Raw genomic sequence first — 21,647 nt, 5'->3', positions numbered from 1 at the left:
ACCAAGTTTTATTACATGCCAACTGTGCTTAATGCTGGGGATAGAAATATAAATAAAGTATGGCCCCCACTCTAACCACTTTTAACTCTAGGCCCTTTTGCATTAGACTGATTTTCCACCACTAACCAAGCTAATGCTAGCAAGTCGGTTTCAACTTGTAGCAATCCTGTATAGGGTTTCCAAGGAGCGGTTGGTGGGTTTGAACTCCTGGCCTTGTAGTTAGTAGTCCTTATCCTACAGCACCATACCAGGATTCCAATGCTGTTGTCCATAGTGACCCTGTTTAGGGTTTCCAAGGAGCAGTTGGTAAGCTTGAACCGCCGATCTTTCAGTTCAAAGGGATTTGCAGTCGGGCACATTAACCCACAGCACCACACCAGGACTCTCAGCGGAAGGTTGCAAATGCCTGCCTTTTAGAAGAAAACTTTTTGGGCCACTTTGGCAATCACATTTCTAAAAAGCCTTGAAAAAGTTGGTTCACGTAATACTTGTCTGTCATGAGCAGTAATGAAATAATAGGTGTTGTTATCCAAGGAGTTGTGACAGTTTATGTTCTTTTTTTTTAAAAAAAAAACACAATTTGTAAATATCAATTTTTCAGGATTCAGGATTTCCAAGTTAATAAAAGCTATCATCCCTTTATACTTTGCTTGTACCTAATGAAATTACTGGAGTGCTTGAGGCCCAGATCCTTGCCATAGTCACCAGAAACAATTTGGGTATGCCAGAGTTGGGGTTTCAGTTGTAAACTGAAACACTAGCACCTGTTCAGGACTTTATGAGTCTGTTTTTCCCCTCAGTCTTTTTTGGCACAGCCTTAGGGTAGTTAATCTTTAAAAGAAAGACGAGGGAATGGGCCGGAAGGTAGCCTGATTTTAGGCTATTTTTAGGAGGCTATTCTACACAGCTCTTGAGTGTCATATTTTTGAGATCCTTGCTGGGCCAGGCTGCTTCTGAATGCCCTAGTATGGCCATGATTCAGCTCAGTGGCCTGATAAATCTCTGGTGCCCACAGCCCTACCAGAAACAATCTGCTTGCCTTCTATGCTACCCTTTCTTCTCCTACATTCTCCTCCACTGCCCCATGCACCTTTTCCAATGTTCTGTTTCCCTCACCCCTTCTCCTCAGAGAGGGGTCTTACAGTATCTGCAGTCATAGTGAATCTATCTGTGTATGTTTGTGCACACATGCAGGGAGAGTCCTGGAGGGAAACTGAAACAGCAGAGATTGCTTGGGTAAACTTTGTAAAAGCTAAGCCTGAAACCATCCTTGCAGTTCTGAAAACCCTTTCATTTTTTTCTGGACGAAAACCTACATGTCTTGTCATGTGTGCACAGACTAGCCGTTAGTGAGGCCCCTCCCCTATTCCCTGCTAAGGCACCTGGTATGTTATTCGTGCCATGTTTATTGAATTTCCTCAAAAGCAGCAGGGTATTGTTTCTACCCCTTACTTTTTGTCCAAGGAGGCCTCTGTCTGTAATGCCTTTCTTTTGTCTTCTTGGTGAACTTTCAGTTGGACTTAAATCTTTCCTTTTTTGCCTGAAATCTTCACCCTGTTTTATGTGAAAATACCTAGTCAGCCTCCTGTCACTGAGCTCCATGCATATATCAGATACAGGAGTCACCAGACTACCTGTTCATTATACGTTTATTTGTTTTTCCCTGCACTCTTGGTTTTCCTTAAGTCATGAGTTTTTTCTTAGCATATATTCACTTAGCACATGGTGGTTGTTGTTGTTGTTAAAGTGCCTTTGAGTCAGTTCCAACACATAGCGACCCTATATAGGGTTTCTGAGGAGTGTCTGGTGGGTTTGAACCACCAAACTTTTGGGTCACACTGACCTTGCAGTCCAGCTTATTTTCCTTCAGCGCCACACCAGGACTTTTTAGCACATTGTTGGTGCTCAATTAATACTTATTCAATACATCTGTGAATAAATAATGATTAAAAGAAAGAAACTCACTTGATACCAGAAATTATAGGAAGAATAGTATCACCTACCCAGGATAAATAAGGCAATTGATTTTCCCAGGTGCAGCTGTCTTAAGATGGTGGTGGTGGTTATGTGCCGTGGATTCAGTTCCGACTCATAGTAACCCTGTACAGGGTTTCTGAGGCTGCAAATCTTTACGAGAGCGGAAAGCCTCATCTCTCTCCCACAGAACAGCTGGTAGTTTCGAACTAGGGAGATGTTATCCTCAGTGGAGAGGAAGTAAAAGCATTATATTAACTGGTTTTATATTCAGTGAACACCTGCTGGGTTTGTCCTGTCAGCCCAGTTCCATGAAGAAGATTTTAATGTTTGTGATGTTATGTACTTCTCATTGTGAAGAAGGAACTGTTGCTCTCAGTTTTCCAAGTGAGGAAACAGGGACTTAGGGCCAAGGCCAAATGATAGGCCATCACCAAGTCAGCATAACAACTGAAACCCCTGCTTTTTCATTCAGGTGACTTGCAAGACCTGACTTCTTGGCATGTTTCTTAGTTTGTGTCTTTCTATTTTCTTGGCCCCATTCTCTGCCAAGCCATGTGGATATGGTGGAATTTGTGAAATCTTCTCTAATTTGCATTGGGGATTCTGATGTGGGGAAGGTGCATAGGCTTCTGGAGTGGTTTGCAAATGATGGTGGGATTGTGGTGGGAATTATGTTGTGGGAGGAACAAGAAACTGGTATGTGGGGCCTTGCTCTTAGGCGCCAGAAAGTAGACTTCTAAGTTGTCCAGTACAGTTGACCAGGGCAGAAAAGGAGATGGTACCGAAGAGACAGAAACTGTCTAGGAAGGTCTCCTTGTGTTACATCTTTCTAGTATGTGAGCATGGGAGGGCAGGGGAAGGGCGCTACTTGGTGCCTTTCTAGAATTTCCCTTGTCTAGTGAACTGGGGAACTTTTTGTAGGCCCTTGCCATAGGATGGGTTTTGCAAACTCAGATTCAGGAAGCTCCATTGAATGAAACAGGCCAGTCTTTTCAGCCTAAAGGAATTGTCACCAAAGGGATTGGCACAATGCTGCCAGGTCTTTATGTAATGCCCACATTTAATGTAACCTTTCCAAATTATTAAATTTGAATGTAAAATAAAAAATGGGAAACCTCCCATTATTCTGGAAAAAACAAAAACAAAACTCCTGCAAGCTGAATATAGGCTGAAGGTACCAACTACGAGTTATGGCAGCAACATAAAGTGATGTCATCAGACTAGTGGCCTTGTGGGCAGGATGATTCTGCGGAACTCACCTGTACATCACCAGTGTCTATAATTCCTTTTATCTAATATTGCTCTTTTGTTCATCTGTGAAACACTTTTAGGGTTGTTAGTTGTTTTCAGTCAGCTCCGGCTCATGGAGACCTTATTATAACAGAATGAAATGTTGCCTTGTCTGTGCCATCCTCATGATCATTGGTATGTTGGATTTCATCATTATGGCTATTGTGTAATTGCTGGGGGAAAAAATATTCCTATCCTCAGCTGAAATTTCTTAGCATCAATAAAGACAAAATCCTAGTATCTTTGTGTATGTTTTTCTTGTTTGGAATAAACTTGGGCCTAATTGGACAATTCAGACTTTTGGTGAAATCATCCTTTTTTTCCTTCAGCCATTCTTCCTCCTACTCACCATTGTTTCTGTCACCAAGACCATAGTATCCAACTATTGATCCTTTCTCTTTGTTTCCAAGCTTTGCTTTCCAATCACCAGTAATTATCAATATATTTTGATTGCATATTTGATCAATTTCAGACTAAAGGAGGTGAGAGAATTCTCCAATTCCATAATCACTAGCTTTATTATTGGTGTGTAAATTTGAATAATAGTGGTATTACTTGGTTTTCCTTATATGTATATGGGTATTATCCTATCACAGACAGCATTGTGCTTCAAGACAGATCTTGATATGTTCTTTTTGATGACAAATACACTATTCCTCTTCAGTTTTTCTTTCCTGGCATAGTTAACCATCTGATTGTCAGATTCAAAATTGACAATACCAGAGAACCTGGGTTATATGAAAAAAAATGTAGTGTCAGGATTGGAGGAAGATTCATTAACAACCTGCGATATGCAGCTGATACAACCTTGCTTGCTGAAAGTGAAGAGGACTTAAAATATTTGCTGATGAAGACCAAAGAGCATAGCCTTCAGTGTGGATTACGTCACAATGTAAAGAAAACAAAAATCCCCACCACTGGACCAATAAACAACATTCTTATCAATGGAGAAAAGATTGAAGTTGTCAAGGACTTCATTCTTCTTGGATCAACTGTCAATACTCACAGAAGCAGAAGTCAAGAAATCAGACTACGTATTGCATTAGGCAAATTTGTTGCACAAGATCTTTTTAAAGTGTTGAAGAGCAAAGATGTCAGCTTGAGGACTAAGGTATGCCTGACCCAAGCTTGAGGACTAAGGTGCGATAACCTCATATGGATGCAAAAGCTGGACAGTGAATAAGGAAGTCCGTAGAAAAATTGATGCCTTTGAGTTGTGGTGTTGGAGGAGAATATTGAAAGTGCCATGGGCTGCCAAAAGAATCAATAGATCCATTTCAGAAGAAGTGCAGCTTGAGTGCTCCTTGGAGGCCAAGATGGCCAAACATCGTTTCTCATAATTCGTATATATTGTCAGGAGGGACCAGTCTCTGGAGAAGGATATCATGTTTGGTAAGGTGGAAGGTTGGAGAAAAAGAGGAATATCCCCAACAAGATGGGTTGGTCAAGTGGCAGCATCAGTGGACTCAAATAGCGACAGTATGAGGTTGGCCTAGGATCGGGCAGTGTTTCATTCTGCTGTGCATACGGTCACTATGAGTTGGTACCGACTCGATGGCACCTAACAACAACAACAACAATGCTTAGGATATTAATGTTATGCGTTCCATTTAATTTTTGACAATTCCCAGTTTTCTTGGATTCATACGTCATATATTCCATGTTCTGATTATTAATGGATGTTTACAACTGATTCTATTCATTTTGAGTTGTGCACCTTCAGCAAATGAAGGTCTTAAGGTTTTACTCCATTTGTGTCGCCAGGGTCAAGTTTACTGTGAGGAGGCATTATCTTCCCTGTTATATTTTGAGTGCTTTCCAACCTGAGGGTCTCATAATCTAGTACTATATCTGACAATATTCTGGTGCTTTTCAACCTGTTTCAATATTTAGTATTCTGGTGATGACAGTGTTCCACTGCTATTCATAAGGTTTTCATTGACTAAATATTTAGAAGTAGTCTGTCTCTCCTTCATGTTCATGCACATAGATAAATATAGTTATGCATATGTTTATTTTTATCAGTCTTTCTTTTTTATACTTTCATATGTTCCTCATATTTTACAGTAAAAACTGTATTTATAAATAAAATTTATTAGAATAGTTATAGCTTTAAAGAAACATAGAGATGTAGTACAGAGTTTCCGTATACCTCTCCCAGTATCCCTTAATATATGTTATTTTTAAAGACTAGTATAAATAAGTTACTTCAAGATAATTAGAAATAAAGTCTGTGGCTTACATTGTCACAAGATACCTTTTTGTAATAATTTGGATTTAATTTTAAAGTAGGCTTTTAAAGAAAAACAATGTTCTTCATCAAAGAGACGTATTTGACTTAGACTGCCATTGGGAATCCTGGTGTGATGTGGTGGGCTAATGTGCAGACTGCAAAGTTGTTTGAACTGCAATGTCAGTGGTTCAAGCTTGCCAGCCGCTCCTTGCAAACCCTATACAGGGTCACTATGGCTTGGAACCAACTCAATGGCACTTAAGAACAGGAATAACAACCATTTACTTAGAAGTCCTGGTGTGGTGTTGCTGGTTAATATGCTAGACTGCAAAGTGGGTGTGAGCCACAAGGTCAGTGGTTCAAGCTCACCAGCCTCTCCTAGGAAACCCTATACAGGGTTCACTCTGGGTTGGAAGAGACTGGAAGAAACTTAACCACAACAACCATTTATTTATTAGTAATGCTCTGTTTCACTGAGATCCTGAACATTTCAGATTTTGTGGATAGAATGTTAAAACATTCAGAAACTTTTTAGCATTGCTATTTGTTATAAAGTGATTTAAATGAATCTGTTGTTTATCATGGAGTCCTTGTATGGCACTATAGGGTATGTATTGAATTAATAACTGCAAGATTGGTGGGTGGTGGTTCCAACTCACAACCTTGGAAAATCTATGCAGGCTTTCTGTGACTCAGAACTGACTCAGTGATGCTCAACAACAACAACAACAACAGCAACACTAATTGTTTATTATAGGCGTGCTTTTGGATTTTAATCCAACGTAGGTGTATATTTAGGCCAAAAGTAATTATTCATCCTTCTGTTTGAGCTAGGATATGTATTATTTCTTCTCAGACTTTCTTAGCCATATTAAAGGCAGTTTTATTATTCAAAAGACTTGTAATCAGGATTCTCAAAGAAATCAAGGAAAACACAGAAAGAGACCCCAGAAGAATTCAGGAAAACAACATAAGAACAAAACAACTAACTCAACACACCGTTAAAAATGACACAAAAACAACAGCTAGAAGTCAGAAGATTAACAAAAAAATCCAAAATAGATTACACAATGGAAGAACACAAGTAGAATTGAATCAGTAGAAGGAGGAATAAATGAAATAGAGGACAATTTCCTTGATATTAATTTGTTTGAGAAGTCGTGGTGTGAAGCTGTTGGATAAGCACTGGACAACGAGGTCAATTTGGACTGCAAGGTCAGCAGATCAAACTTACCAGCCATTCCTAGGAAACCCTATACAGGGTTGCTGAGTTGGAACCAACTTGACTGCGCTTAACAGCAATAACAACAATTTGTTTGAAGAGCAATCAGAGAAAAGAATGAATAAAATTAAGAATCCTGAGAGTCATGTGGAAAACCATACAAAGGAGTGATTTGTGCATAATAGGAATTCCAGAAGATAAAGAAAAAATAGAATTTTTGAAGATACATTGACGGAAAACTTCCTAAAGATCATGAAAGATGAGAAAATTGCCATTCAAGAAAGTCAGTGAACACCATTCATAATATGTTGTTGTTTTTAGCTGTCATCGAGTTGATTCTGACTCAATGATCCTGTGTACAACAGAATGAAATTCTGCCTGATTCTGTGCCATCTCACAAATGTTATGTTTGAGTCCAGTGTTGCTGCCACGGTGTCAATCCATCTTGTTGGGGGTCTTCTTCTTTTTTGTTGACCCTCCACTTTACAAAGCATATGATGCCCTTTTCCAGGACTGGTATCTCCTGACAACATTTCCAAAGAATGAGAGACAAAGTCTTGCCATACTTGCTTCTCAGAAATATTCTGACTGTTCTTCTTTGACAAAAGATTTGTTTGGTCTTCTGACAGTCCATGATACTATGAATGTTTCTTGCCAACACCATAATTCAAATGCATTGATTCATCTACAATCTTCCTTATTCATTGTCTAACATGATTTCATGGTGTTTTTTGTTGTTTAGTGCTAGGAGTTCAATTTTGTTGTTTAGTACTAGGATTTGATTGCTACTCATAGTAACCCTGTGTAGGGTTCCCAAGAAGTGCCTGGTAGGTTTGAACTTTTAACATTGTGGTCAGCACTGGATTCAGTGCTTATCCTATTGCACCACAACAGGATTCCATAATCAAAATTTTCAAAACCTAAGACAAAGCGTTCTGAAAGCAGCTTTTGAAAAATATCGCTTACAAAGGGTCATTGCTCAGACTAAGTGCAGGTTTCTCGTAAGAAAACATGTAGGCAAGAAGGCAATGGGATGACATATGTGAGGGGATTTTTAAAGTTCATGAGTAAATGGAATGAAAAGGTAATGGAATTTTCATGGAAGTTTTTGAAGCCCCCTTGCATAAAATTCTGAAAAAAAAAAAAAGAATAACCAACCAAGAATTACATATCTAACAAAATTGTCTTTCAGAAATAATGATGAAACCTAGACATCACCAGTTAAGCAGAAACTAAGAAAATTTGTACAAACCAGATCAGTCTGGATTACAAGATCTGTTTGAGCTATGAAGTCAGCAGTTCAAGCTCACCTGCTGCTCCCTGGAAAACCCTATACTGGGTTGCTGAGAATTGGAACTGACTCAATGGCACTTAACAACAACAACACGATCAACCATAAAAGGAATATTTAAGGGTTTAAGGGAGTTCTTCTGGTAAGGAACTAGTAGTATTAGACAAGGACCTGACTTAAAGACACATGACAATATCACCCAACCCAGATAAAGACTTCACAAAAGCAAAATAAAGCCCCCCCGCCCAAAAAAACCACCCAGCCATTGGGTACCACCGATGTTAAGCTGTAAACACTGAGAACTTGTAAATAAAGTAAATGGATGAAAATATGTAGTTATATGGGGAGAAAGCCAAGATGATTTAAAATATAACAGATTATTTGAATTTTAAGAGAATTAAAGTACACCTCATGGTAACTGTAAAGAAAAATGATAAATGTAATCACCAAATTAAAGAAGAAAGCCAAAAGACTCAGTATATACACAAAAAGCAGCAGTGGTTGATGATGTTTTTATTGTGGGCTGTTGAGTTAGTAGTTCTGACTCATAATGATCCTGTAGAGGGTTTCCATGAATAGCTGATGGGTTTGAACTGTCAACCTTGTGGTTAACCATCTAGTGCTTATCCTACAGCATCACACCAGGGTTTACAATAATTGATAGGGAAAAGAAAATCCATATACAAAAAGAACTTGGCACAGAAAATTAAAAGGAACAAAAGATACCACAAAAAAAGTGTAACAGAATGGCATGAATAAATCCATATCATTAATCACACTGGATCTAAATGGATTAAATGCACCATTAAAGAGATAGGAAGGATAGATTTTTTTTTTTTAATGACCCATCAATGTGCCTACAAGAGACACAAAATAAGTTAAAAATCAAAGAATGAAAAAAAAAAAAATCTAGCAAATAGTATCTAAGAGAGCCAGAATAACAATAGTAATTTCAGATAAAATACATTTTAAGTCAAAATCCATTATAAGAGATAAAGAAGGGTACTGTATAATAATTAAAAGGTCAGTCCACCATGAAGACATAACAAGAATAAATATTTATGCACCCAATGACAGTGCTTCACAATACATAGAACAAATGCTAACAGAATTGGAAAGAGAGTTGTACCGTTCTGCAATAATATTAGGAGACTTGAATACACCACTTATGACAATGGACAAAACACCTAGAAAAAAAAACAATAAAAACACAGAAAATTAAAAATACAGTGAACCAACTTGACCTCATAGACATATAGATCCAAACTTCCAAGTATGTATGCTTCTCCAACACTCATGGCATAATATAGTTCATAAAGGTTATGTGCTATATACTTGTTTGGTGAGTGGCATCTGGGATTATCAAAGCTCACAAGTGGCCATTTATGATACAACATTTGTTAATAGTTGCATCTATAGCAAAGGAGATAGAAGAAAACCAAGACTTAAAGAAACAATTAGTCTACTGGACTACTGGCACTCCTCTAACCTGAGTCCCAAGAACTAGATCATGCTTAGATACCACTATGGACTACACTGACCATGGACAGAATAGAACATCCTAGTTACAATGGAATAAAATTGTAGAACAAAACTCAAATTCATAAAAATTGTCATTTTTATTGGACTGATGGAGGTGGAAGGAACTTCTGAGATTAACACCCTAAGACATCCATTCAATTCGAACTGAAACCTCTCCCAGAGGTCACCTTTCACCCAAATATAAAATAACATCCTGAAGAATGTGCTCTTTATAAAATCAACCGTATGAAACCAAATTAGCAACATTTGTCCCAGAGCAAAGATGTGAAGGCAAGAAGAGGTAGGGGAACTGGACAGATGGAAATGGAGAAGGCAAGAAGGAAATGGAGAGATTCTGGCACATTGTGTGGATAGCAACTGATGTCACAGAACAATTGGTGTATGAATTGTTGAATGGGAAACTAATTTGCTGTGTAACCTTTCACCACCTAAAACACAATAAATTGTTGAAAATACCCTCAGTGTTAATAAGAGTTTGTAATGGGTGTGAGTTTAAGATACAGTCATTTGGAGTTGAATTTACCAAGTAGATGCTATTTTAATACTTTGTTTTGACTAATCAACTCACTAACGCTGGGAGCTAAAAATACTAAACCCTGTCATTTTAGCAAGTCAAGCCATCACAGAAAATATTAAAAAATGACAGCAATTAGTATTTAGGGATTCTCTTTGCTCTATTATTCAGATTGAAACTCCTCTAAGAAAGCTCCAGTGAATGACCCTGGGACTGGGGGGAAGGGGGTGGTGGAGAGTGAAGTTATGGACTAAACTGATGTCATAGCCCCTTAATTCAAGTTGAAAGAAGAGGAAATGGTCCACAAAAGCACTTTAGAACTTGTTAACAACCTTCAGCGCTTTTCACTCAGTGAGAAATTAGAGCAGATGCTGTTGTATCAGGAGATAACAAAAGCTTTTTTATATCATGGTTTCAAAGGTTTGTATTGGACAACTCAAGAATTTAGTTAAAAAAAAATTGGCACCTCTGTAACTTGTGATTTTCTTAGTTGTTTTGTGGGAAGACTATATAATGTATGGTGCTCTCTTACATTTTAAAATGAAGTCACACAGACTTCACACACACACATCCCATTCACTCCTTTGCCATTTATTCTTCTTTGGGTAGGAGTCCTGTGGGTACTTTAATTCAGAGGTCATTAGGGTAGGAACATAAAATCACGATGATTTGGTGTGTCATAAGTCCTGGTGTGGCACTGCAGGATAATGCACTGGACCACAAGGTTGGCAGTTCAAAACCAAACTACTCTTGGAAACCCTATATAGGGTTGCTATGAGTCGCATCTGACTCTCTGGCACTCAACAACAACAAATCATAATTTGGATGGTAAGTCTGAAGAGCAGAATAGTGATTCACCATTGGGTTTGGTTTGTGGAATAAGGATCACAACCTTGAAAATCTTAATGGAATAGTTTTACTTTGCACATATGGTGGCATCAAGTGTCAGAATCAATTTGATGACAGCTATCAATAATGACAACAGTAAGGATTCCCCCTAGAAGGTTTTACCTCACATTTTCCACCTGCCTAGTTACGAATTCATACCATGTACAATTCCTGGTATGTCAAAAAAATAAATAAAAGGATAACACCCTACTCTTTTTTGTACTAGTATGCTGCTGCTTTCTGAGTGAATATCCTTAACTAAGGAAAAGCTTATATCTCTAGAAGGCCAGCCAGAGAGGAAAAGGAAAATTAAGAGACCGTTTGGTTGGCTATTATTAGTCCTTGTTTAGCCCTGTGGGAAATAAGGCTTCCTGCCTTATTTCTTTGTTACCAGATAGATTAAATTGGTTAAAGAATACTGTAGTCCCTGAAGGAAGAGACAACAGCACTTTCCAAAGGTACTCCACAGATTCTGGAAATAGTTTCCCTTCATCAAGTTTGCTGTCTAAAATTCCAATGCTATTAAATTGACTTAGGTTAAACCCAGGGTTGTGTGGAAAACCCTGGGTGGTAGTGTAAACTGTTAACACACTTGACTACTAACCAAAAGGTTGGAGGTTCCAATCTACTCAGAGATGTCTCAGAAGAAAGACCTGATGGTCTACCACTAGAAACAAATAGGCATTGAAAACCCTATGGAACACGGTCTACCGCTGGAAACAAACAGCCATTGAAAACCCTATGGAACACAGTTCATCTGTGACTCACATGGGGTCACCAGACGTTGGCGTCCACAGCAACCATTTGTTTTTTCTAGTATGCCTGTAAGCACAATGATACCAAATGTAAAGCCAGCACAGCTAGGCCGTTTCCATAGAGCATTATGTAGAGGTGTATCTGTTGGTATCTCTTAGGTAGGGAGATCATTTGGAATTTTAGTTTTTTCTTTTTTAATTTTCAGTAATTTATTTTGGGCAGTCAAAGTTGCCTAATAGAAGCTGCATAACTTAGTGAAATTAAAACCTGAGGATACTCAGGCCATCCACCGTCTCCAACTACTTTTGACATTGCATTGATTTTGAAAGTCACACCGTAAGCTCACTGCTGGGGTCTTTCAAAAGATGCTTATGACAGAAAAAAACAAAAAAACCTGTTTTCTTATCCCTCAAAACTCAAAGCCATGAAGAAAAGAAAATGGTTTTAATGAGCAATCTTTGCAGAATAATTTCTGTACATCTTCAGTTGTTCATATGAATCAAAAGTAGCTGAAAGTAGGTCATATTATAAAAATGAATTAGGCTTCACTTCACATTTTATTGACTCCACTGGGCTTTTCTTCATTCACAGTGTGTGATCCTTAGCTAATGAGTGGCATAAATAAAGAGGCATTGAATCTCTTATTTTCTTGACTTTGCCATTACCTTCTTTAGGATAACAGTCAGGCCTACTCTGTGCTGAATGTTTTTACTCTATCATTTCTCATCCTCATAACAACCCTGAAAAATGCAAATTTTATCCTCATTTTATATTTCAGGCAATGGAGGTTCATGGAATTTAAGATGAATGGTCTGAAGACACACTACTAATTAGTAAAAGAGTTGAGATTGGGACACATTTCTCTGTCCGAAAGTGCTGATGTTTTCTACTACATTTGCTTGATATTTAATTTTGTTGTTGTTGTTTTTTTTGAAATATATCCAGGAGGAATAAGCTGAAGTGAAATAGCCAAATGTTAATACCTCAGGAAATAGTGAGAAATCAATGAGGAATTATTTATCATATTGTTGTTGTTGTTGTTGTTAAGTGCCGTCGAGTCGGTTCCAACCCATAGCGACCCTGTATAGGGTTTCCGAGGCTGTAAATCTTTACGAGAGCAGAACGCCTCATCTTTCTCCTGCGGAGCGGCTGGTAGTTTCGAACTGCTGGCCTTAAGGTTCGTAGCCCGATTCGTAACCACTACGCTACCAGAGTATTTTTAAAATGACAATGGCACTTAATATTTTTTCTGGATTGAATGCAGTATCTTAAAAACCAAAAAGCAATCAAACCCAAACCCTTGTTATCCACTCAGTTCCGACTCATAGTAACTGTAAAGAATGGTAGATGTTTCCAAGACTAATCTTTCCCGAAGCAGACAGCTACATCTTTCTCTCCTGGAGCAGCTGTGGGTTCAAACCTCTGGCCTTTTGGTCAGCAGCTGAGTGTTTAGCCCCTGTATCACCAGGGCTCCTTATTTAGTATTGCACTCACTACCACAGAGCAAATTCTACTCATATTGACTCTATGTAGACTATCTGAGACCATCAGTCTTTTCGGGAGCAAAAAGCCTCACCTTTCTTCTAGAGTGGTTTTGGGGTTTGAACTGCCAAAGTCCTGGTTAGCAGCCCAGTGATTATCCTACAGCACCACCAGGGTTCCTTTATCTAGTATCTAAAGGTATTAACTCTCAGACTGATCAAAATAAATGGTTTTGTTTTGGTTTTCCCCCGTTTTTACTGCTGAGTTTCAGAAAGGTTAAGGTCACAAAGCCAGTCAATGGCAGAGTGTGTGTTCCACCCCTCATTCGCTGTCTTCTGGTCCAAATGTTTAATTGCAGGGCAGCAACTTGATTTTTACATAAAATAATAATAAATCATAAGTCATCAGTATAAATCTATGGAAATAATGACATGTAGCATCACTCTTATCCTTCATCTTCTTGTAATATTTTACCACCCAAAGTTAATCTTTTCTTGTCTAAAGTATTAATAATTTTCATAGACAAATAATTAGAGTGTGTTTTTCTTCTTATCTTCTCATCTTGAAATAAATTTAAGGTGTACTTCAGGGCTTACTCTGAAAGACTGGTCAAGGTGGGGCTTTTACAAGATGGGATTAGGTTTCCTGTGGGAGCTGAGACTGGGGATGGCCTCAGAAGCAGGTTAGAAAGGCCCTGGGAGGATACTAAATGCAAATGGAGAGTTCTTTAGATCTTTGCATATAACCAGTGCTGCATTGATAAAACGGGAGAAGGGAAACACTTTTCATCTTTTCCCTTTTTTCCTCTTGGACAGACTCTCACATGTCACATCATTATTATCTGGGTAGTGCCTGGGGTAGGGTTGCTTTAGTAATTTGTGGACTGGCCACTACACCTCCTCATAACATCCTTTTGAGGGAAAACAGGCTCTAAGTTATGAGCTTTTAGAACACAACCCATTTGTAACAGCCAAGTTTCCAACATACATGGTGTCTTAAAATATAAATTTGCCAACAAAGAGACTTCAATTCAGATGTATTTTCTAGGACAGATTTACCGAGAATGAAACAACATTCCTGGACAATATGAAAAGCAAATTGTCTAATAGTTTGGCAAAAGACTTATAGGAAAATCCTCTCGTACTTGTATGGCCAAAATATCAGGATCTAGCCCATAGTCATATTCTATTAAAGATTTCCAGAAAGTTAGATGACTGAAATTTACCAGTTTTGACTGGAAGAAATTGGCCATTCATTTACTCATTCAAGATATTTATTAAGGGACTAATTTGTGCTAGACAGGAGGCATCGGTAGTCCAATGATAGAACTCTCACCTTGTATTTATGCAGGTGCTGTGGATTAATGTGAGTTTGAAACGTAAGGTTCAAGCTCACCAGCAACTCCTTGGAAACCGTATACAGGGTCACTATCAGGCCGACTGACATCACTTAACATACGGAACCGACGACAGCATGTAACAACAAAATACCTGGTTTTAATTGTTGGGCAGTATACCTCATGCACAGCTACAACGCATCTTTTCATTGGAGGCTTGCCTGCTGCTGTGTTGTTAAACAAGTTTCAGCAGAGCTTACAAACTAAGATGGGCTAGGAAGAAAGTCTGGTGATATTCTTATGATAATCAGCCAATGAAAGCCCTATGGATCTCTACAGTGTGATCAACACCATTCATGATTATGGCGCAGGACCTGGCAACATTTCGCTGCATTGTGTGTGCGGTTGTCATGAATTGTGAGCCATTTTGATGACCATTAACAACAGCAACACCATGTACCAGGCAGTGTTCAAAACCCTAGAGATACATGAAACTCATGGGAGTAAAGGAAGCAGACCATATACAAATAAACATGTAATATTTAACATGTCTGATGGTGAAAACAGTTTAGAGTTAAACATAATAAGTAAGGGCTAGGGAGTATGTGTGCAGCAAGAGGCTCTTGCTGAGTGTGACTTCAGAGCATGCGGGAGTGAGTCTTTAACTCACATAAAGGAAGACTGTTTGGAGCCAAAGTAATATGTAGTAAAGGACTCTGGTATGCATGAGGTGTTTCTGTATTTGAGGAATAACAAGAAAGTGGCAGTCTTGTGCACCTTGGGTGAGGTTCTACTGAAGACCTCAGGCTGTGTACCTCCATGATTCCTTGCCCTAGCAGTCTGCCCAGGGACTGTCTCCTTAGAAGGGAGAGGAGGCAGGCAGAAGCTGCACCCAAGCTGGAGAACATGGGGAGCCAGTCCCGTTTACATATTTAAATACTTCTCACACAATCAATAAAACTCAAACAGTTTTAATTGAACATTTAAATCCTTCTCACTGGTACGTATTTTAGGCACTCAGCTTTATGCCAACCGTTGCATCATCTTAAAAGAGAGTTTTTAAATTAATTAAGCACATTACACTTAAATATTTGATTCCTACCAATTCATCATTCAAATCCTTTCTTTAAAAATATTTCATAAGGATTAGTAAACCTACAAAAATGTCCTAAATTGTGTACTTAGGTAGACATTGTCTAGTCATCTTCAAAAGAAGAAACAGGCCTTTGGAAGGGACTTTTTAGTGTACACATGATTCTTGCTTACATACATGGTTAGGTTCCGAAGACCAAGCCGCTGTACAAAAATCAGCATTATGTGGAAATGGAGAATTAACCACATCAGATCACAAAATGAAGGGTGATTATATCATTATGTAACTGCCAAATTGACAAATAACCTTAACCAGCACAGCCAGCATTAATCTCACCGTGTACCTGGGGTTTGTTTGTTACTTCCAGTTGTACATCATCAATGAGCAAAATAAGTAGCAGTTTTTATTATTATAGCCATATGTGGAATGTCAGATAATGAGATAATTGATAAGTAGGTGTAGCCCCAAGTAGGAAAATGTGTTGTATGTATATGAAGTATCCAGGGCCTTTCAGTTTCCTTGGCTGTAGTTTTGGTATTCTAATTTACTGGATCTGGGATTATTAGGTTCTATGTAATAGATACCTGGTAGTGTAGTGGGTTATACATTAGGCTGCTAACCAAAAGGTCAGCAGTTTGAATCTACCAGCCACTCTACAGGAGAAAGATGAGGCTTTCTGTTCCTGTAAAGATTTACAGCTTTGGAAACCCTACACAGGGTCACTGTGAGTTGGAACCAACTCGATGGCACATAACTAACCAGCCATGTAACAGAAAAGGATAGTCAGCTATGATGATGGGGCAGTCTGCACACCTCCATTTCTATAGTTGTGTTAACTAGAGAAGGCTTGCTGATATAAATGGTTTGTGTTTCACTGGTAATCTAAAGGTTGGCAAATTGGTGGTTCAAACTCGCACAGTTGAACAACAGAAGAAAAGACTTGGTGATCTTCCCTTATGATTACATATAGCCAAGAAAATCATACGGAACACTTCTATTTTATAACACATAGGGTCGCGGTGAATCATATTTACTTGATGGTAGGTAGCAACAATAGATTGTGCTGTTGTAACAAATTGTTCCTTCGCCCAATCTAAGTGACAATGCTCTAACATCTATTTTTTGCTTATGCAGTCAAGAGCCAGTGTTCTTGATGAGGGACTCTCCTCCACATAGCGTCTGAGAGATCCTGGTGTCTTATATCCAGTGATGCTGTGTCCATTAGCGTCTCCTGCAGAAACTCCTGCAGAGATTCCTGAAGAAAGAGACTGTCTAACTTTGTGGGCCGTGGTAGGGGCCAGGCCTCATACAGCACACCACTGTACTTCTGGCCATATTCTCTGGGGCACAGCTAGGCATTTGGCCCCTCATAGATGCAAGGCTACAGGGAAAGGTCTCTCTCCTGTGTGCTCAGGAGGCCACAGAAATTGTTGGTGATCACACACATAGCATGTTTCTGTAGTTGCTGTCCATATCCCACTCCACAGTTTTCTACAGGTTTCCAGTGTTTTTCCGCTCAGGTCTACCCGATTCTTCAAGGTTCTCCATGCTCAGCATTACTTATTTCTCTGCCTTCAACCCTACTTAGCTTGAGGAAGAAACCAATCTGGGTAAATGAAATCACACTGAAGTATAATTGCATCATAGGCCTCCCCTGCAATCCTAGGAATCCTTGTAATCTTAAAGTAGGAGTCTCATCCCTGGTTTAGCTTAGCTTCTTTCCTTTAACATCGATTCTCCAAAATCTGAGAGCATTTACAGCTTTTATCTTTGTCAGTAGTAATTTTGGGGGGCTAGAACAGACATATTATAGGAGTAGATGGTTGTAAGTACCACGCTGCTGAGGTGCGGACTTCCTTGGCATTCTAGAAATATAAGCAGATCATTTATGATCCTAGGAAGAACATATTCAAGACCAAAGATCATTTAACTCTATGGTAGAGTAAATCATAAGTATTTACTGTGAACAAATACATTTTAAACATCATTAACTGTAATTTTATTGACCTTGGTTGTGTAAACTGTTAGGTGCAAGGCTGCTAACTGAAAAACGTTGAGAATCTTTCATTCAAAATTCTGTGGAGCACAGTTATATTCTCGCATATTTAGGGTCTCCGTGATTTCCAAGCTTAATGGACTCAAAGGTAACAAGTTAGTGGTTTTCAAGGGGTGATTTCCTAAACGCAAAGTTAACATCACCAGGGAACAATTATGAAATGCAAATTCCTGGGTCTTGTTTTGTTATTGTGTGCCTTCTAGTCAATTCCAACTGCTGGTGAGTGTACAGCAGAGTATAATTGTCCCATAGGATTTCCTAGGCTGTTATTTTTATAGGAGTGCATCTTTTCTCCAGCAAAACAGCTGGTGGTTTCAGACGATCAACCCTTAGCAACCAAGCACTTAACCATTGTACATCTTACCCTAGACCTGCTGTGACACTGTAGGATAAAGCATTGGACTGAAAGGTCGGTTTGAACCACAAGGTCCGTGGTTCAAACTCACCAGTTGCTCTTTGGAAACCCTCTATAGGGTCACTTTGCGTTGGAACCCACTCCAATGAACTTAACAACAGAAACAACAGAATTGATATTCTGGGGATGGGGCAAAGCAGTCTGTTTTTTGACAAGTCCTCAGGTGGTTTTGATGCACAACAATAGATGACAATCATTGGCTTTGATTTTATCTGTGTATTCTAGTTTTGTCTAAATCTAAGTTATTAATAATTCAGTTGACCCAGGTAGCTGTCTTCCAAATTTCTTGGCATAGAAGAGTGAGTGCCTCTAGTGTTGCATCAGTTTGTTGGAAGATTTCAATTTGTATTAGATTAATTCCCAGAGTCTTCAGTGCACCTTGAATTTCTTACTTGAGTTTCATTGCTACCTCTTGAATTGGTTGAACTTCGACCATTTCTTTTTGGTACAGTGATTCTGTGTATAACCTTATATATATATAAGGTTATACAATAATTTATTGAGAACCTCCCCTCCTAGCACCTCCCAGTCTCTAGGTCACTTTTTCTGCTTGTAGATCTTGTGTGCTAGCACCGGGTAGATGGCCGGGGGCAGGGAAGCAGCGTACTGCTTGATGAGACTTATAAAGGTGCTGAAACTGACTTCCTCATACTGCTTGAACACAGCAGGCAGCTCTATCTCCTCGTACATTGCCTTGACTCAGGCCACCTTCTTGGTTTCCTTCTGCCCGTAATTCACCTGCAAGATCTGGCGCTGTTCTGGAGAGGCCTGTTGCAGACACCGAACCACCAGCCAGCTGCATTTATTGTCCTGGATGTCAGTGCCAACCTTGACCGTCACACTGGGGTCACCAAAGTGGTCAAGGAAATCATTCTGAATCTGAAAGACTCACCCATCTCCAGCAGGATCTTCTTGGCATTGGCATGCCCCTTCTCCCCATCAATGCCTGTCATATACATTGCAGCAGCCACAGGAAGGTAAAGAGAATAGAAAGCTGTCTTGTACTTGACAATAGATTTATACCTCTTTTCAGTGAATCTGCCATGATCCATGTTTCCCTGGGGGGCAGTGATGAGGCCCAGGGTCTGTCCAATCTCAGTCTGATAGGAACTCTGTAAGAAGAGCTCAGTCAGATTCAGATAATAGGGCCGTTCCCGGCAGTACAGCTTCAGCAGATGGTAGATACACGCTTCCAGCAGCATGGAGTCATTGATGGCATCCAAACCTATGCCTGGCTTCTGATACCAGCAGGGCTGCCCCTGTTGGGTAAGGGATGCATCCATAATGTCATCTAATACCAGGAAAAAAGCTTGGAGCAGCTCCATACACAAGCCCATGGTCAGGGCCCACTGAAGACTATCAGCATCCTGCTTCCTTGGCTCCACCAGCTCCTGTAACATAGCCAGCACCGTCAAACCTCAATTGTACTTGCCCCCAAGGACATTGTACTCTAGGACCTTCCTGAGCTGGGCAATAGCATCTCCTGTCTCTGGCTGTCCCATCTCATCCTCAGTCAGCACCTTGAGAATCTGGGGGACGTGCTAGATGAAATCCTGCTTTTTGTGGGCATAAGTGTCTGATTTCTGGTCTTCATTCATTCTAAGGGTAGAGCAAGGTACTCTGTTCCTGGATGCTGGATCTTGCTTGGTCCTGCCATCTTCTTTTGATGATTTTTACATCATTCAATATTTTACCCATAGAATCCTTCAGTATTTCAAGTCAGGGCTTGAATTTTATTTCAGTTCCCTCAGCTAGAGAAATGCTGTGCCCGTTCTTCCCTTTTGGTTTTCTAACTCCAGGTCTTTGCACATTTTCTTAAATTATTTTACTTTGAATTTCTTTTTAAGCTGCCCTTTGACATTTTCTATTCAGCTGTTTTACTTCCTTACTTCTTCCATTTGTTTTCATAACTCTATGCTAGAGAGTGAGTTACAGAGTCTCTTCTGATATCCATTTTGGTGTTTTCCTTCTTTCTTGTCTTTTTAATGACTTTTTGCTTTCTTTCTGTATGGTGTTCTTGATGTCATCCCACAAATCTTCTGTTCTTTGGTCTTTATTGTCTAATTCATTATATCTGTTCTGGAGAGGGTCTCTAAATAGGGGTGGGATATGTTCAAGGTCATATTTTGGCTCTTGTGGACTTCTTTTAATCTTCTTCAGCTTCATCTTGAAGTTGCATACAAACCTGACTGTTCCGTAGTCAGTTCCTGGCCTTGTTTTGCCTGATGGTATGAAGCTTTTCCACCATCTCGGTTTGATTTCTGTGTATTCCATCTGGTGAATTCCATGTGAATAGTCATCTTCTATGTTGTTTAAAAGGTATTTGCAATGAAGAAGTCAGTTTTGTTTCAAATGTCTATCATGTAATTTCCAACATTGCTTCTATCACCAAGGCCATATTTCCCAGCTTTTGTTTCCAACCTTTGCATTCCAGTCACCAGTAATGATCAATACATCTTGATTGCATGTTAGATCAACTTCAGACTGAAGAAGTTGGTAGAATTCTTCAATTTAATCATCACTTGTTTCAGTGGTTGGTGTGTAAATTTGAATAATAGTTTTATTAACTCATCTTCTTATAGGAGTATGGATATTATCCTATCACAAACATCATTGTGCTTCAAGACAGATCTTGAAATGATCTTTTTGATGATGAATATGATACCTTTCCTCTTCAATGTGTCATTCCCAGCATAGTAATACATGTGACTGTCAGATTCATAATGGCTAATGCCAGTCAATTTCAGCTCACTAATGCCTAGAATATTGATATTTATGCATTTTGTTTCATTTTTACAACTTCCGATTTTCTTAGTTTCATACTTCGTACATTTCATGTTCTGATAATTTTTCATGTATAGTACATAATTGTTGTTGTTGTTAAGTGCCACTGAGTTGGTTCTGACTCATAGTGACCCTGTATATAGGGTTTCCAAGGACCAGATAATGAGTTTGAACTGCTGATCTTGCTGTTCAAACCAACCTTGCGGTCCAGTACATTATCCTGCAGCGCCGGTAAACCAGGACTCCATACTACATAATACAGCAGACAAAATTGGCTAACAAAATTGAAAAATATTTTGAAGCAAAATTTGTGTCAAATAACCTTTGTGATTTTCTTAGTTATTTTAGCCATCCTTCTCTTCAGCTATCCAGAACTATTAGCATGATAATTCTTTAGGGCCCTTTAATATGTAATCTGAAACAATCTATTGGAAACAATTTCAGCTCTCCCCACTTGTACACACTCAGGCACACTGTCCTAGATAAACTGACTGTACAAATTGAACTCATGGGAACCTGAGCCACATTATGAACCTCAGTTATTATGATGTCTTGAGGATGGAGATGAAGCTTGGGAACAGAGAATAAGCCTTACCCTGGTCTCTGTGCTATTTGCACATTAGAAACAGCCACAGGCGATCTCAGTTCTTCTTTCTTTAAAGAAACAGATCTTTTCCCAAAGAGCAGGGTAATCTTTCCATTTAGGAGCTTTTGGATGTCAGGAATCAACAAAACCTGGTGCTTCTGGAAGTTTAGTAAATTGTAATT

The 21,647-nt window shown here is 39.1% G+C and overlaps 1 protein-coding gene and 1 pseudogene across 8 annotated transcripts in view; one reads left to right on the top strand and one right to left on the bottom strand.

Annotated features, from left to right (window-relative positions):
- TNIK (TRAF2 and NCK interacting kinase) overlaps nucleotides 1–21,647 on the top strand; it is a 549,276-nt gene that overhangs the window by 158,107 nt on the left and 369,522 nt on the right. The window lies entirely within an intron of this gene.
- LOC102812387 lies at nucleotides 18,633–19,726 on the bottom strand (annotated as a pseudogene).

The sequence above is a fragment of the Chrysochloris asiatica genome, unplaced genomic scaffold, assembly GCF_000296735.1.
Source record: "Chrysochloris asiatica unplaced genomic scaffold, ChrAsi1.0 scaffold00043, whole genome shotgun sequence".
In the NCBI taxonomy this organism is placed as follows: Eukaryota; Metazoa; Chordata; class Mammalia; order Afrosoricida; family Chrysochloridae; genus Chrysochloris; species Chrysochloris asiatica.
Note: the sequence above shows the minus strand (reverse complement) of the source record. Positions and strands in the feature narration are given on the sequence as shown.